Source organism: Meleagris gallopavo, chromosome 4 (genome assembly GCF_905368555.1).
Source record: "Meleagris gallopavo chromosome 4, MGAL_WU_HG_1.1, whole genome shotgun sequence".
Lineage (NCBI taxonomy): Eukaryota > Metazoa > Chordata > Aves > Galliformes > Phasianidae > Meleagris > Meleagris gallopavo.
Window position 1 is genome coordinate 29,030,026 of NC_139407.1, and position 18,430 is coordinate 29,048,455.

The window sequence follows — 18,430 nt, forward strand, 5'->3', positions numbered from 1 at the left end:
CATGTGACAACACAGCGGTAAGCTGTTTGGCTATTAGGATGAGATACAGTTGCCACAGCGGACTTCCAAACCTTGACAGGAGCCAATATGTAAGCTAAGGATGCCAAAAGCCAGCACTTGTTTGACACATTAGGACAACAGCATGTCACTCAACACCTCTGGAGTCGGAGTTTCAGTTTAACAGCTCCTGGTCAGAAATGACTGCAACCAGCTTGCAAACGATTTCCGGACAGCTACCATGAGGTTACATTGAGCTGTCAGAATTATCATTGCTCTAGCAACAACAAAAAAATTGCCGGTGCTGCTGTTAGGCTAACTGCTGTCTCTGCAAAGCATTCTTGTAATTTCTGTAGCCATTCTGGAAACGGGGTCACATAGACAGAGGTGACAAGGACAGCCGTGGCACCTAACAGCCTAGGAAATGGCATGGATAGATTACGGGTAAGCTATCAGCACGCTTTGACAGGACAAAAAGCAACTGAGGTCCAGGGGCCTCAGTTCATTTCATACCTCTGAAATTTCATACCTCTGAAAGTGGTATAAAATACAGCCCCTTGGTAGAAACAAAGTCCTTCCTCCGAATATGAAGTGCTCTAAAATGGCTGAAGGTGCTGGCTGTATGCAAAGGTGAAATGAAGGAAGATTGAGGAACAGTGAGATACAGCTTTGTTTTTTCCTTCCACACCACCAGCTATTTTTTCATATGCCCAGCACCTCAAGCTGTCAGATATCTGGCAAATGATGCACTGCTGCAGATGTATGAGACACAGTTCTTGTGTGAGGCTCTATCATGCTGACTGGCAGAGATAAGTTAACAAGGGTCACACATTGTGCATGCAACACAAAGCCACACTGCACCTTCATATTCTGTCTCTCCCTCCCCAGAGCTCCAGAAATCCATGGGCATCGCTGCCATGCAAAAGACCCTGCTCCAATTTGTTTTCTGCTGTGACTTTCCACTGAGAGCAAACCACGTACAAGCAGTGCAGATGCTGTATGAGAGTCCATCCCGCGCAGAAGTCTTTGTGCCAGAGCCCTTGAAACGATGTCAGGCCCAAGAGGAATAGGCTGTGCATGTAAGTCTCTTTATAGACAAAGAACCCGCTTTGCTATTGTTGCTGTCAATACGAAGGAATAGAGAGTTTGTTCTGTTCTCAAAAGGCTAAGAACAGACACAGAAAATAACCAGTAAAGACACTTGAACACTGTCTGCTGTAGTTTTTCTTTGCAGATTCAGCTAGTGCCAAGCTTCCAGCATTGGTGTGAACTGTTGGTGTATACTGTTTAGTAATTAAAAGATGGACATATTGCAAAGCGTTAGGTTGGACAGAATCTTATGGGTTGGAAAGGACCTCTGGAAGTCATCAAGCCCCATCCCCCTGTTAATGCAGGTTCCTTAAGAGCATTTGAATTCACAGCATTTACAGCAAAGCAGACTGAGCACTGGTGTATGAATTTGTTGCAGACTAAGCACGGGGCTGCCTAAGCAGGAGGAACCACAAGCTCGGCCTAGGAATATTTCATTCAGAGCTCTTCCTTAGCAGACTAACACTCACTTAAAATTAAATTACCAGGAATCCTGCAGACGAGCCTGGCATGTCCCCTGTGGCATGAATCCATGCCAGGCTGGATTCAGAAGGCTGCTGCACAAACCTGTGAACCTCTTGAATCAGGACAAGCTGGGCTCCTCAGGCCCATGCCTTAAGTTAGTACAGCTGAGATGCTGATAAAGGAGTCAGATGTCTCTACTAGATAAATGCTTAATGGGTGTTTCAGTAATGCACTGAGTAGCACCACAGGGCAAGTTCTGAGCTAAAAGTTAATTGTTTCCTACTTGGTGCTCTTCACTTTGTGAGACAAGATTTTCAACATTGACAGATTCTTACCTGGAAACACCTTTCTAGCTCTCTACTGAGAAACACTACCTAAGAAGGCAAAATCTTCAGCAGCAGCATGTTCCTCATTTTCAGTAGTTCTCTCAGCTTGGTCCTAAAGAAGCCTAAAGAAGCTGAAGGTTTACTTGTCTCCCTCCTGAAATCCAGTGACTGATAGCAACAATACAGGGCAATATAAAAGAGCTATTGAAGCATCTGTAGCTACTTAAAACAATAGAACAAGCAGAAAGTCATTAGTAAGACTACTAAAAACCACAAATTAAATTATGTATTTTTCCCCTGAGGAAAATGGGAGATTGAGCACCACTATGCCATAGGCGGAGACCATCTGGGCAGAATTTTGAAAATCATAGCAAGTGCACTGGTGTGGACCAAGTATTTGGCCAGAGGGTGCTTACCAAAAACTGAAGCTCTCAGGCGACTTAGCAGCATCTGACCTGGAGGTTGAGCTCAGAAGCAATACAAATCAACAGGAAACTATGCAGCAGTGGTCAGAAGAAGCTTGGTTTAGGTTGAACACCAGCATGTTTATGTCCTTGAGTAGAAATGTTGAAATAAAAAACTAAGTCCTCTGAAATCTAAAAATGATAGTAACATTTTATGGTATAAAAGGGTTAGAGAGATTTTAATTCAATTATTTTTAAATGCCTCGTTCAGACATTTTTAGCCTAGGAATTAATAAAATATGGCTGTGTTTTGTAGTCTTCCTATATAGATGGTGGATAGAAGGCAAATCAAAGCATCTAAATAAGTCAACTTCTCTGAATTAGCCTGGGAAAGAAACACTCTAATGTAGAAGCATTAAGATTGGAAAATATGACTAAGACCATCCAATCCAACCGCCAACCCAACACCGCCATGCCCACTAACCATGTCCATCAGTGCCATATCTACCCTTTAACATGTAGTTGCAGGCTTAAGTTTGGTCTTGGTGGATCTCTCTCTAAATGTCTGACAGCAGAAATCCATAGGGAATGAAGGTCCTGGTTTGGTCAGTGCATGGCATCAATTAGGGGATTAGCAGACTTCTCAGAAAACGTATGCAGGATCCCAAGCTGGAGGTAACCAGAAACTGTACCTGAGGTTTCAGCTCCTAAAAAACTTTCCAGTAGCTGAGAATTCCCACGAGACTTAAGACAAGTTAAATGCCCTGTTCTCAGAGCAGCTGGTATATGTACGCCTGCCGCAGAGCAAAGGATAAGGCTTCCTTCCAAAGCTAAGTCACACAAGGTTGGTTTTTATCATGAAAACGCATGCATACATCTCTGTTACCCCCAGCACATTTACTGTCCCTCCTTAGTGGGCAACTAGGATCAAAATCTGGTCTTTCATTTTCAGCACATAGTCCAATTAACCATAAATAAATATATAAAATAAAAGCCTATTTTGAGAGCTCATTTTTAAAGATGAATACTTAGAGGTTTTTTTTCCAAAGTAAATGATTGGATTAGGTTTAATTCATCTACATCAAAGTCCATGACAGTTGCTATATGAGAGACAAACACAATTATCTTTACAAGAATAAATGTAATGAAATCCTAGCTTTCCCTCTTTAAAGTAACACACTCCACAATAAGCACAGATTTTGGCAAAGCAACGTTCCCCGCCACACAACACATGTTTAATGAAGTTACTCCTCAGCTGTTTGTTGCTTAACTGAGCCAAAATGAGATGAGCTAACAGAATTGCTAAGCACTCCTCATCCATTAAAGTGGAAGCCTCTTCTGAAAGAAAACACTTTATAGCTCCAATCTAAAAAGTTTGTCAGCTTCTGGAAAGCATGACCGTTCTGTCTTTTCACAAAGCAATGAGAGCAGGAAGCTATAGCCATAAGGAATTAAGAGGGATTTGTGGTCAGCTCTCCCATTGAGATTGCTCAGACCAGACGGATCTGCACAACCTCAGGATCTCTCCCTTTGCCTTGCCGCATCCCGGCCATCACCAGCTTTGGCATGGGTGCCCTGAAAGAAAGCCAATGGCACTTGTGTACCCTGCAATTAATAAGCAAGGTTTTAATTTACTTATTAAAGAATTACAATCTAGAAAGCAGATAAAAAGCCATTTTATTAAATAAATGGAGTATTTACTCAGGGTTGAATAAATGACCCCAAAATTACACAGTCCATCTGAACTCAGAAGGGAAGCCTTTTAGTTTCAGAAAAAAAAAGAATCAAGACCTTTTTGCATGGAAAATCATGTCATTGGAACAGTATGCACTGCAAAATGGAGCTTTAATAGTCAATAAAGCCAGAAAAAGACAGCGCTTGCTACCTCATAGCTAGCAGGTTTTCAAATTATGGAATTCATCTGTCACACTCCACTTAGCATATCTGTATCACTTCACCAAGTAATGCCACCATCAGATAGTTATTTTAATAGTAAAAGAGTAAATGAATAGTGTAAAGGGTAATAGAATGGGGGAAAAAAAGAGACAAGAATTAAATCAAGATTTTATCTCTTTTTTTTTTTTTTTTTTTGCTCTGACACTGAAGGCTGAAGATTCCTCTTTAACTTGTCTTTATATGAGGAGGAATGTAAAAAAGGAGAGATGTATTTAACAAGGCGATTTACTCTGTTCAAGAGAAATCCTCAAGGTTATTTTGGTGGCAGGTGTCCAAAGGTGCTTGCACTGCAGAAGAGTAGGTGTGCATGGAGAAGTTTACTGCATGCGTACATGATTTGTAGAAGGCAAACCAAGCATGGTCTGATCTTCAGAACGACCTGAGACATGCCCCTAAAAGACTGCATTTTTACAGCCCTAACTCCCTCTGATATGTGTAGCCTACACATAACATCTGCCCCTTATATACTGCTGTTGTGTACACGGGCCCCACATTTACTAACTGGAAAAGACTCCTATGTGTTCTTCACATCTTCCCACATACCTTTTCATAAAGGGTACCTATTGCATAAGAGATTATCTGAATTTTTCAGATCTTCTGTTCATTATTTAACAGAACAAGAGAGTATACATTCAGGGAATATAAAAATGTTTTATTCACTATCTTCAGCTGACTCTTATTTTTCCTCTATCCTAGTAATGGAGTTAATACATCTGTACATTTATACTCAATATAGTATTCTGCACTCCACCTGCAGATGTATCTTTTTGTCTTTGAACTATCTATGAAATGCATTAAATAATCACCATAAGCCATCTTTTGTTGATAACTTTTTCATTTTACTGCCCTGAATTATTCATATAAATCCAACACCATATCACTATATTATTACAGGAAAGCAATTAAGGTAGTCTGTGTGATTTGGAGAAAATGGAATTTCTTCTGTTGCATACTGTAGGTGGCTTCCATTCCCTATTTAGGTCACAGTCAGAAAATATTGGTCAGAAGTTTGGAGATCTAGTTTGAGGATGGGGTAAAAGTGTTGATATTTTAGTAGGGTAAGACAAACAGTGACATGGAGACACACTCTTGCCTTCAGCTTTAGAGCATTTATACTTCAAGACCTTATCTAATTGGGATGCAGCCACTTCAGAATGAAGAGATTAGCCTCCCACAACACCTGGTTTAATTAAGCTGTGTTGAACCCCTCCCACAACACCTGGTTTAATTAAGCTGTGTTGAACCAACTGCACCTTGACCTTCTTAGAACTTTATTTGCTCAGTATAAATTATCTTCATCATTTGTGATTTCATTCTTTCACAGATGGAAAAGACAGCACCCAAGGCTTCTACAGCACTGGTTAACAAAGTTCTCACCCTACTGCCTTTGGTAAGTTTAAAGAGAATGCCAACTTTAACACTGAACATTGCACAGCCATGTGTACTTCCATCCTTCATTTTATCACATTCACAAATATGCACTTAAAGGAGTACTGCAGGGCAAACTGGCAAAGAGACCACTCAGATGTCTCAGAAATAGCCCTTGGACTTAGGCACAGCCCCAAGTACAAAAATTAGTGAGCATATTAAAACACTGAGAACAAGTAAAACTCTTTTAACAGAGGAAATACAGACCGAATTTCAGGAACCAAAGCATTCACTGTGTCTCATGACACCTGGAAAGCCAGTGGTAATGCAATATACTTGACTCAAATCAGCCTGAGAAAGAAAGCCAGCTGGCAGGCATGAGGGCACTAATAGGCTCTGATTGCCCTAATCAGCCCCTCCTGAGGCAGCCTCCGCCCATGGTCCATGGCTCTATAGAAGCCTAAGTCTGAACCCTCCCCTTGTGTTTGTGCGCTGTGTTGTACAGGGAGCAAGGTTAGCCCTGTTCTTGGCTGTACCTGAGGTGCTTGTCTTAGGTATTGCTTCATTCTTACATGTTTGCTTGAAGGCCTATGTGTTGTTGCTGGGGCTGGTTGCTGTTACTTGTTCTCTTGTGCTGCTTAGCAGTACAATTGCTCTGGAGAAGCTACTGTGACCTGTTTTCTTCCTTGTCTTCCTGATTGGAGCAGCTCTGTTCTTACTGCTGTTGGACTCCTGTCTCCAAAGTAAGTACCCTGTATTCTGTACTAAGATTTTTTTTTTTCTGGTGGGTGTGACTTAATGCCTCTTACTGGGCATTTGTGTGTGTGTGTTTGTGTCAGTCACAGCACTATCTGTAGCCTCTGCATTGTCTGATAGTTGCTTTGTGTTCCTAGAACTTGAGTATCCCAGCATTGTGAGATGGCAGAGTAGGGGCTTTAAGGGAAATCACCAATATTGAAAAAGTCTTGGGTAAATATGTAACTTCAGAAAAGAAGAGGATGTTTAAATGATGGTTTTGTTCTGTTTATGTGCTGTTATTTCTTTCTAGGGAAAACAAGCAATGGGAAAAGATTCTTTAGAAGGTGTAAAGATCTCTGGTTTTGTGTTCTTCCTTGTGTTTCCTTAGCTTTAGGATTGTGAGGCAGTCTGACAAATCTGAATGGAGCACTGATTCCATCTCCTGGTCTCAATAAGGAAAGTCAGAATTTAAGCAAGATCTTACTGCCACAATGAAGCTTACTAAATCTCTTTCTCCTTCTGAACATCAAAGTAGAGCCAAAAGGAATTATAAAGAACAAATGTATGAACTGTGTTTTTCCCCAGAGTTTGTGAAATTGCACAAAGATCAGAAATGAATCAAACTGGTTGTGTGAATTTAGTTTAGGACTTCGGGTCCTAGGATAAAAATCAACTTCTGTTGCATTGAATTCAATTACATTTTCACACTGATTGATAGGAGCAGAATTTATTTCTTGTTTCTTGCCAAAATAACCATATTCTGACTTTAAGAACTTAGTTCTTAAAACTAAGTTGCTGCACTTCCACAGTGATGCTACAAATGACTTTCTTGAGTAGGTGTATGTCTGAAGGGTCTTATATGAATTTCACATCACTAATTAAATTAACTAGAGATTCAGAACGATGGTATTTTTTCTAAGCAGGAGAGCTATTTTAACATTAGTTAAATACACTGTGGGAGGTGCTCAGCTGGTGGTCAGTCTTTGATGCTAAACTGCAGTCAAGTCCTATGTGTTGTGCTGCTTTGCAGAAAGATCACGTGCAAAGGTCTTTTCTCTAACTTTCTCACTCAGCTTCAGAATTTGAGGTGCAGTTAAAGATAGGATCTCTCACTGTAAGCACTGCTAGGGTTTTCAAACAACTTTGAAAGCTACCTTCCACCAACACAAAGGGAGGAGATTCTTGTATGCGTAGATGAACTTGTCAGCATCAGGGCAAGAAAAAGAGGATGGAGCGCACTGTTTTTAAGTGAACCAAAAGGATGGTCGTAACTAACTAAAAAAGCACTAGAATATTTTTGTATGATACTAAAACTGCTTTTGTACTGTGAGAGAGCTGGCTTATTGAGGGTTTTTTTTTTTTTTACTTGAGGGGGGTGAAATATGGGGAAGGTGATCTGAAAATATTATCTTGATATCTTGTATTGTAATTGATGATTTTGTCTTGGTCTTGTAAGATGACATTGAGAATACCCTTCACTGCTGTGGAATGCAAGTATAGCTGGAAAAGCACTTGAAATTATCCAGTGTTTCTGATAGGAATAACTTTCTGCATGTCTGACTCTTTCCAGTCCTTCATATTTCTTATGGATTCCTGGTGACTTCTGTAATGGAAATTACATGTGGCATGTCTTTCACACTCATAGATTTATCAAGGTCAAGCTGACAAGTTTTCTTTTCCCAGCCTTTGACTTTATGTGACAACCTGTACTAAGTCTTAGCCACTTCAGACAGATGACTAGACACATCCCACAAGACCAAGGATGCTTTGTTACAGTGATAAAGTGGCTGTCAGACTGATGGTGTTAAGTGTTGCTCAAAATATACAAAAAATAATGGGGAACTAACATAAGGATTATAATGAAAGGGGGAAACTTCAGGCTGGCTCCAAGCACTGGTAGGAGCTTGGTTACCTTATAGGGAGAACTGTACAAATTCAATTCATTTGACTCAACATCCAAATGAAGATCAGTGGTGCTTTTCAAGGATCAGTGCTGGGACTGATCACAGAATCATAGAATGGCTCTGGTTGGAAAAGAAGTTAAAGATAATCAAGTCCAACTGCAACCTAACCATTCTACCCTAGACTGACCCTTTTCAATTTCTTTATCATTGACAGTGGGATTGAGTGTACATGCTGCAAGTTTGCAAATGACACCAAGCCTTGTGGTGCAGTCAGTGCAACTGAGGGATTTGATGCTATCCAGACAGACACAGAGAAGCTTGAGCAGTGGGCCCGGGTATTTTCATGAAAGCCAAGTGTAAGGTTTTGCACCTGGGTTCTGGCAACTCCCTCTATCAGTACAAACTAGGGAGTGTAAGGATGGAGCACAGCCCTACTGAAAAGGACTGTGGGGTACTTAGATTCCTGTTCCGTCACAGTACAGAAAGAAGTTAAAAGGTATTATCATCTCTCTCTCTCTCTCTCTCTCTCTCTCTCTCTCTCTCTCTCTCTCAAAAAAAAAAATGTAATTTGTACTTGCTATTCAGTCTTTATCCTAAATCTTTATTAAGATGGTTCCCTTTCCTTTATGAAAGCTCAAGTAAATGCTCTCAAATACATTTCAAGAAAAACTCCTGTCTTGACTATTATGGCAAAGACTTCACAGTTTCTTGTTTGCATCATTCTTTCCCCTTTGGGTTGTTTAGATCAAATCAGCATAAAGACATTTCCTTTGTTACTGGAAATTACTCCAGTTTGCCTTTATACTGAAATGTACAGCAACAAAAAAAAAGAAAAACAACTCTACTTTAAAAGACTAAGTATTGTAAGACCTATTTGTAAATGTCAGATATTTGCAGATGATGTTGATGAACAACACAAGTACACAAGAATAAGCAGAGAGAACAGGCTAAGAATACCAAAAAAGCCTTCGAAGATCAAGAGGTTAAAGCTGAGACAGATGAACAATAGTGGAAGTATGAGCTGCTAGGGCAAAACCAGAAGAGGTATGATGGCTACAAAAATGACAGTGACCCTCTTCTAAATTCCCTAGCTTACATGGCCTCTCAGAGTAGGTTCTACTTGCAGTGTGTTGCTTTTGTTCCCATGCCAGTATTAGATACAGAGAAGAGGTGGCTACTGAGTTTACAGACGAAGTATAGAGAGGATGATCAGAGCAAAGCAGTCTGTTTCTCCTGTCCTGAACTGTCCTCCAATCCATCACAGAACTTGCTTTTACTCTGCTCAGTCAGTTTCAGCAGTGGTACTCGAGGACTAAATTCTCACTTAATTGAGGAAGGCTGTAGAGCTTTACTGCTGCAATTGTTTAGCAGTTATGTTTCCTGAAGCTGCAATTATCATTGTTAATGCAATTCACTGGGTAATGGAGGAAGTCAGAAAAGGATATGCTTCAAAAACCTCTCAGGTACTACTTATTAATGGTGCTTATTTATGATGTTCCCACTCCTCTCCTCCATTGTTGCAGGCAGAATTCAGAGTTCACCTTGGTTTAGGCCACTAGCTCATCTTGTGCATTTGAAGGAATAAGTATTGGTGGATGAGGGAACAAATGCCCAAATTAAATAAATGTAATTACAAAATAAAAGCAAGAAGTTTTAATTTTTTGGATCAAACACTGATACGCATTCAGAATGTTAGCAAGTGCATTTTGGATTAGGTAAAGCTAAACCAGAAATGCCTGTGGGATTTAGGTCTCTACCAAATTCAGGAGTCATTTGGCACTCGATTTTTATTGCTTCCATTTTTTTCCCCCTTTGTCATATGGTGCATCGATCCAAGCCCCTGACTAGCAGCTACTCCTAAGACAGGTGCTCTGCACATTTCATCACGGTCCCTGAAACCTTTTAATTTCATAATCTAGTCGGTTATACTTTCCATTAAAATTCCGTGTACGAAGAGTTAATAAATGTTTCAATACATTCTTCATGAAGTCATAAAACCAAACAGACCAGCAAGTTGTTTCTGTCTGTGGCCTGTAACTATCTGCAGCATTCACTGCTGTAATTACAATTACCTATAGATAAGTGGCATATGTGGTATCCCCTCACACTCGTCTTAACCTCCTGCAGCCCCCTGCAAATGTTTCCTTGATATCACAAATTGGATCATAGTTTTGTTAGTTAGTTGGTACAAATTAATTTCCATTTTTCTCTCTAGCAGAACAGAAGATGTTTTTTTTTTTCAGTAGCAGTTTATTGCTTTGCTGCTTCTGAACTGGAAGGACAAATTCTGTGCAGTGCATGAATATGTGCACTGCATAAACCTGCTGCAAACATTCTGATAAAGATGAAAATACCGAGTAAAGAGTGTTTGCAACCAGCGAAAAAGGTTCAGTAAGGCAAAGGCAAATGTGTTACCAAAATTGCTGAAAGAAAGAAAAAGCAGTGAATTATCCAAATAATTTCTGGGATTAAATTTGTAAAATAGAGCTTTCTAGGTATAATTATTTGCATGTCCTCCGAATGCCACTCAGTGCTGCAGTGTTAGATTCAGTACGTTGATGATGGGTACGTTCATGATGTAAAACAACCCTGGCCAGAACTTGTTTGAAGATGTGTTGATTTGAGGATATTTTGTGCTTATGCAAGGGTGCCATCAAGTGGTACAGGAGGAGAACATGATAAAGAGCTGATCCTCTACCTTAGATCCATTAAATACAAGAGACAGTGTCTCATTAACTGTAAATAACGAGGGACAAATATCGATATATGCTACTGTAACACGGTGTGAGATCCTCCATATTTCTTCCATTGCTTCTTGCCATGCTGGAGCTGATAAGCTTAGAAATGTCTAATCGGGGATTAATTTGGGGCATTTAGCAAAGAAAGTAGCTTCTATCAACAAGCTATCTCAGCATCTCAGACTTGAGTACGTTAATTCATATGTTATTATGAAGAAACATTTCAATGTTGGTTTGTTTTTTTTTTTGTGGTTTTTGTTTTTTAATAGCAAGGTAACCTAAGCACACACAAAACAAAGAGCTGTTAAGGCTCTTTTACGCACAGTAAAATTACTAGAAACTGCTTGCCCTAAGTGTCATTACGAATATGATCCTAGGCGGTCAAAGCATATGGGAAGTCTGCACCAGTAAACAAAATCACAGTTTCTCCAGCTCAAGATGAGTGGGTGGTAGGACCAGGAGCAGCATAAAGCAGATCTGCTAGTTCTCAGGCTAGTCTGGCTTAAATAAGCTTTTAGCTTTAATGTATAGCTATATAAATATGTATACACATATAATACACAAACACAGTGCTTATGAATGACCACTGCATTTTCAGCTTTGGTAGAGCTGAGTAGCAGATACTACCCTATGTAGAGCTTACTGCTGGTAACTGCACTTGCTCCAGATTTTTACAGCATTTGTGTGATGCATCTGAGATGAATGCAGCACAAGTATAATTGATTTCCTTTTGCCCCGTATTAACTGAAACTTTCTAATATTTGCTGAATGAAACAGTAAAACTCTTGAGCAAGCATTCAGCATTTTAATACAGCCCTGAACCATGAATAGTAAGGCTGCTTTGCTAACATTTGGTGGTCCTTAAAAGGGTTCAACCTTCCAGACACAAGGTGTGTTTTTATCTGGTAACCTTGAACTCTACTCTTTCCTGCTTTGTACCTGACGCAAAACAAATGTCAACACTATCTGCTTCTTCTGATGACAAAAAGTAATGTAACTGTTATACAGTGAGACAAATACTGTGGTTATTGGGTAATCCTAGCCATATTAGTGCGTATGTTTGAAATAACAATAGGAAAAAGGCCAAGGGAAGAGAAAGTTAAAAGTAATAACCGACGGACTCAATTATTTTTAAATCAGGACACGTTATCTGCCCTGCTTTCAATATATTGCTTGACAAACTCACTATCAGGAAATTGCTTTGAAATTTTTGTCATCAGCACAATTAGCTTTTATAATAGCCCTAAAACTGGTGCTCCAGACCCTTCACCTGCTTCATAGCCCTACTTTGGACGTGTTCAGAGCTTCCATGAGTTTCTTGTAGTGAGGGGCCCAAAACTGAACGGAGTACCTGAGGTACCGAGTACACAGGGGTGATCACCTCTCTGCTCCTGCTGGCTACGCCATTTCTGATACAAGCCAGGATGCCATCGGTGGTCTTGGCTACCTGGGCACACTGCTGGCTCATGTTCAGTCGGCTGACAAGTAACATCCACAGATCCTTTTCCTCTGTGCAGCTTTCCAGCCACGCTGTACCAAGCCAGTAGCAATGCATGGGGTTGCTGTAACCAAAATGCAGGAGCTGGCACTCGGCCTTGTTAAAGCTCATCCCGCTGGCCTCGGCCCACCTATCCAGCCTGTCCACATCCTTCTGCGGGGCCTTTCTACCCTCCAGTAGATCCAGTGCTTTCTGCAACTTGGTGTCATCTACAAACATAGTGAGGGCTCTTCCTCATCCACATGACAGGTCACTGGAAAGTGGTGAGTGAGGGCTCCCCTCTCCTGATTCCATTTCTTGTTCTTTTTACTTCTCTCTGCCTCTCCCATGTGCCACGCACACCAGGTCTGGATGAATACAAGGCAGTAATTCCTGTTGCTCAAGTTCACACACTTTGTGCATATGGTCCCCTAAAATCATATAGTCCTCGTGTGTCCAGTTCCTAGTCTGGCAACCCTGTACTACAATGGCAGCAGCTGTGCCCCTCTCTGTGGCCTGGCCCATGACGTGGAGAGTGTGCTGTGCAATACTGACAAACAATATGACACCGTGCTTAATTTGCAAGGAAATCGTGCCAGTTGCCAGCACATACAATTTGAAATGACATCATATGCAGAAACATGATGCCAAATGTGATGCGCATCAAGTAATACTTTGAAAGACAAAATTGCAGAACTGAAAGAAGTCTCAGCACAATATTTTTTTAAAAGTGTAAACTCAAATGAACTCTGTCATAAAAGCTAATTAAGAAAATCTGACTGAAAGAAAAAATTCAATGCCATATCCCAATGGTAAGTTTATTAAGCAATAAATGGAAAGCAAGGCAGATATCATGTCCTGATTAAAAAAAAAAAACAAACACAACACTTCTAAAATCAGCTTTTCTCACCAACCTACAGGCAGGTGAGCTGAAGTAACAGGAAATTCTCTGGAAAAGAATTGGAAAGAAAAGATCCTAATTTAAAGTTCCGCGCTGGTGATAGAAGTACTGACATAACAGTTAAGGCTCAATGTCCCATTTTTGTTAGAGGTACTGATAACAAATATAATGTCACTAAAGAAATGGCTTTTTAGGTGCCACTGAAAGACAACAAAATCTATGATATGTATGAAGAAAATAAATTGAAGGGATTTTCTTTAGCCTTTGTCAGCATGCCTGGTGTAGCTACTGATGGTGCCCCAATGATGGTAAAATAAAAAATAAAAAAAAGGAATTAGAAAATTAATAGAAGATGAAGTTAAGCCTGGTAATTCATGTTTGATGAAATATCACTGCATCAGACATCAAGGCATTTATGTGCAAAAGCTTTAAACATGGATAATATCACGCAACTCATCATCGGAGCTGTGAATTTCATGAAGGCCAAGGGACTGAATTACCACCAATTCTGGGAGCTCTTTAAAAGCATAGATGCTGATTATGGGGTCATCATTTCCTTTTTGGAAGGGAAGTGGATAAGTTGGGTAAAATGCTGAACAGATTTTCCGTTTTGAAAAGTGCTGTGTTTCAGACAACAGCATTTGAAGTGAAACTTCAGTTCTGGCAAGCTCAAGTTATGGCAGATAATGTTACGCTTTTTGGCATGTTGGCTGAGCACAGTTCTGTGAGCAGTGACAAATACGTAGATGTGTTTAAATATACATATATATGCAGGAATTTGAGAAAAAGTTTCAAGTTTTCAAAAAAAAAAAATCACTTTTTCTTTTTGCAACTCCACTTTCAGTTGATATGTATACGTGTGTGACAGATTTTGAAATGGAATGTATAGAGTTGCAATAGGCAGCAGTGGTGATCTTAGGAGTCTTTTCAACCGTAATGATTCTAGGAAAAGGGACCTCCGTGTATCTTTCTCAGCTCAGTGCGGACTTTGAGCGCCCTTCTCTTTCCCTTAAGCCTACCGCAGCTGTTGCTGCTGAGCACTACGTCACCCAAAGAGCAAACCTCGCCTCCCGGACGGCCACGGCAGAGGCGGCCAACATGGCGCCTGGCGGGGCCGGTGCTGGATAGGCGGTTCAGAAGAACGGCCGCCTCCCGGAGCGGGGGTTTTCCGTGCCGTGGCTTAAGTCGGTGCCGCTGCGGGGTTGCCCTCCGGGCCGGGTGCAGAACGCGTGGCGGTGCTTGCTGCCGCGGCGTGCGCGTGTGCAAGAGCCGCTACCCGGTGTGCGGCAGCGACGGGCTCACCTACGGCAGCGGCGCCAGCCTGCGCGCACAGAGCCGCGGCGAGCCCGCCATCGGCCCACGCGGTCGATGATCGCAGCACTTCTGAGCGGGAGCTCCGTTTTTCCCAAGGCTTTGCTTAGAGTCGGTGCTCTAGATACAAGTGGTTCTGTTGCGGAGCCTCCGCTAGGAACCCTTTTAGCGTGGGAGAGCATCGTTCTGCTGAATTCTCTGCTCCATGTGCTGTGATAGCACGGCAGCAGGGAATGGGGGCCGCAGTGCGAGCAGTGCTAGGCTGCGGGTTGGGCACGCCGGGACTAAGTGTTCCTGGGGTCTCCTCCAGCCTTAATGATTCTATGGTAATGCTCTCAAATCTCCTGGGAGCCTTATTCTCCTTATTAGCGTTTGTACGGAGCTGGAGATAGAAAAGCAGAGTAAATGGCTGTGCAATACATGTGTCAAACCAGTGAATGCTGCTTCCATTGATTGAAAGGCTAAGGAAAAAATCAGGCTTTGCTAAGGCTCTAAATGGCCCTACTGGCATGCTGTGTAGTTTGTACAATTTGGGAAAAGTGGGGGAGGAGGAACAAGGAGATTTGATTACTGGTATCATTAACAGTAAAGCACATTGCACTCTAGTGAGCATTCGTATCTACCAAAAAAGCACGAGTGACACGGAACAAGTCATCAGAAGGCAGCGGGAAAGAGTGGAAGCTACTTCCCAGTAATGTATTACTGAAGTGATATGTGTTGAAGTGTCTCTGTTTATGGATATAAACTAGAATGGCCCCGAAGTGAGGCTAATGGTCTCTGCAACCAGTGAAGCCACTGTGCTAATGGGTAAGAAATCTGAATGGTGGAGAAGTGGAATCTCATAGTAGTAGGATGGAAGTCGCCTGCTTCTGTCTTGTAATGGATGGAGATTAATTCAATTAAAATGTCATTTCATTTACCTTCTTTTCCTTTGATCTGCTCTTTAGTCATCTTAGTGCAACTTGTAAGGCTTCTTCAATTTCCAGTTGATTTTGTAATAATTAATTGAGCAATTAACTGCATGCTAACTTAGTGATTATCAACCGTGTTAATTTTGCAAATATCTGCAGATCTAAGATGTTATATCTGCATTCTCAATTTAATAAGACATAGTTTGGATATTACAGAATTGCTCTGCACTTGAACTAAATATTTGATAGGCAAATTGTAGGATTAGACTTCGTTATACTGAACTCAGGCTTGTTATGCTTCTTCCTTCAAGCCAAGCGCCTAAGGGTGTCTTTTGTCAGTCAAGTCAGAGACATCCATGTGCCACTTTAAGCTTAACCAAACGGCACGCTGCCAGGTATTGAGTGTTTTGGAGCACAGCCTTCAGGGCTCCAACCCAGGGCCCATATAGAGAATCTTCCATATTCAAATAGCTGAAGCAAGGCTGTATGCCGACCATGAACATCACCACAAGTTTTCAGTGGTTCCTCTAGTTTGAGGAGAACGGACAGGCTAAGAAATGTTTTCTGTGATTATGTGCACGAGCCTCTAACTTCTGCTTCCGCCATCTGAACAACGTTCCTTGGACAATATCCTTCCAGCAGATGGGTGATAAAGCCAGCTCCCCATTTGCCATTCTGTGGCCACCACATTCAGCCATGAGTGGGAAAAGGAGAGAAGATGCATAGGACCCCAGGTGGGTTTGGAAACCTGCTCTTGCCTGTGTCAGCAGAGACTCTGACTGTGCCAAGGCACTGATGCAATAGCATGCTGCCCCACTGAGCGTGGGCACAGCTGAAGAGGAGCATTGGTCAGAGAGTCACACACTGCCCCTGTGCTGGCGTAGCTCCTCCTCACTGAGCATTTTGGGGCACAGCCCCCAGGAGGGGGGCCATGGCAGCAGCAGGCTGAGAAATCTCTCTCCCCGGGCCACACCTCCTTGCCGAGACCTTCCCCACTTGCCGGGTGCCCACAGAGTCACTGTGACATCACGGAGCCATCACTGTTTGCAACGTGGGCACCTGGTGCTTTACCAGACCTTCTGACTAGGGAATGTGCAGCGCAGCGCTCAACATGGGGATCTCCCTTGTGTTTATGCTCTGTGTGGTTTTTCTGTTCCCTGGCAGCCTTGGCCATCCCAGCCACCCCTCTTGGGCCACACTTGTGTGGGACGCGGCTCCTGAACACATTGGCCAAATCTCCAACCTGTCCTACCCACAGAACCACCCCTTGCCCTCCTCCACCCAGCTGGATGTAAGCATGGCAATCACAGAGGTGACCTTCAGGAACGGCCCAGCCCTGTGCCTGCTCGGTGGGATGTTGCTTGTGGCCATTTCTGTATGTAGCAAAGCCAGCAGGAGATGGAAAGAGGTGAGTGACACAGGTCAGGCCGGCCCAATGGTCCAAGACTGCTGTGACCAGAGGCCTGGTCTTGTGTCAGTAATGCGTGGGACAAGGAATAACAGCCCTTTGGGTCCCTGTCCCTTTCATTGTGCCCCCTGCGCTGTCGTTTTCAGGAGATGAGCCATCCACCTCCAGCTTTCGCAGGGACTCACAGCTACGGCAGGAACTCCTACAATCTCTCTGAGGAGTTATGCCGGTTAGAAGTAAATGTCATCCTGCTGCAGAAGATTGTGAGGAGACTACTCCTAAGCTACCCAGAAGCTGGCAGGACCAAAGCAAAGAAGAGAAAGAGGAGAGAGATGGAACAGGAGGGGCATCTCTTCTCCACCTGCGTGCCCAACCAGAGTTCCTAAGTGGTTCTGGAATGGAATCAGGATTGATCCATGTGAATGAAGTGAGGGAACTTGAGCAATAAGGATTACTGCCTTGTATTCATCCAGACTTTGTGTGCCTGGCACGTGGGAGAGGCAGAGAGAAGGAAAGAGAACAAGAGATGGAATCAGGAGAGGGGAGCCCTCACTCCCCACCTCCCAGAGGCTCTCTCAGCAATGGCTCCATTGGCAGGTGAAACCCACAGGTTTGTCTCCACCCAGGGAGCTCACAGTGGGTGTCTGATGTGGCAGAATGTCATTTTTAAGGCCTAGGCTCAAGTCTTTATCATGACGTTTGGTGCACCAAAGGGGCCTCCAGTTGCCTTTCTGTGCTTAGCAGTTATCTCTTGAATGCCTTGCAGTTCAGCGCAAGTTCCTCTAAATTCATTTTGCTTGCACAACGCACCTCTGATTGCATTTATTTTGTGCTCAGGGACCTCCAAGTGCCTTTCTCTTTGGCCTCAGGATTCTCAGAGTGTTTTCCTGTGCTTGCCAATGACCTGTGATCTCCTTTCTTTGATTTGTCCGGGGGCTTGCACATGCCATTCAGCACATCCCTAGCATTTCCAAAGTCCTTATCTGCTCAGTTCAGGGCTCCCCAGTTCATTTTGGTGCTCCAGAGCCCTTTCTGTTCAACCCAGGGGCTTGACAGCATCTTTCCACACAGCCACTGGTACTCCAGGTGTCCATGTGTTTGATGATCTGGATGAGGGAGTTAAACATCTGTAGATGACACCAAGTGGGAGGAAGTGTTGGATCTACTGCTCATTTCAAATTTTATGCTTTGGCAATAGATGAAAGTACTGATGTTACTGATACGGCACAACTTGTTATTTTTGTTATTGATAACAAGTACAGTGTCATTAAATCCCTTCTTTTTCGCTCAAGCTTTCCGCAGGTTTTGCCGCTAAGTAAGGCGTTATACCGACCGCCGTCCTCGCCGGCGGGACGGCCACTGGAGCAACGGCCAACATGGCCCCCGGCGGGCATGGCGGGGCCCGCGCCGCGTGGGCGGTGCGGAGGAACGGCCGCC

The 18,430-nt window shown here is 42.7% G+C and overlaps 1 long non-coding RNA gene across 1 annotated transcript; it reads left to right on the plus strand.

Annotated features, from left to right (window-relative positions):
* Window positions 1-557: 557 nt before the first annotated feature.
* Window positions 558-18,202, plus strand: LOC116216545 (uncharacterized). Its single transcript, XR_004159512.2, has 4 exons — window positions 558-1,076; window positions 5,562-5,627; window positions 16,750-16,993; window positions 17,140-18,202. It is a non-coding gene; the product is annotated as an uncharacterized LOC116216545 (long non-coding RNA).
* The last annotated feature ends 228 nt before the right edge of the window (window positions 18,203-18,430 follow it).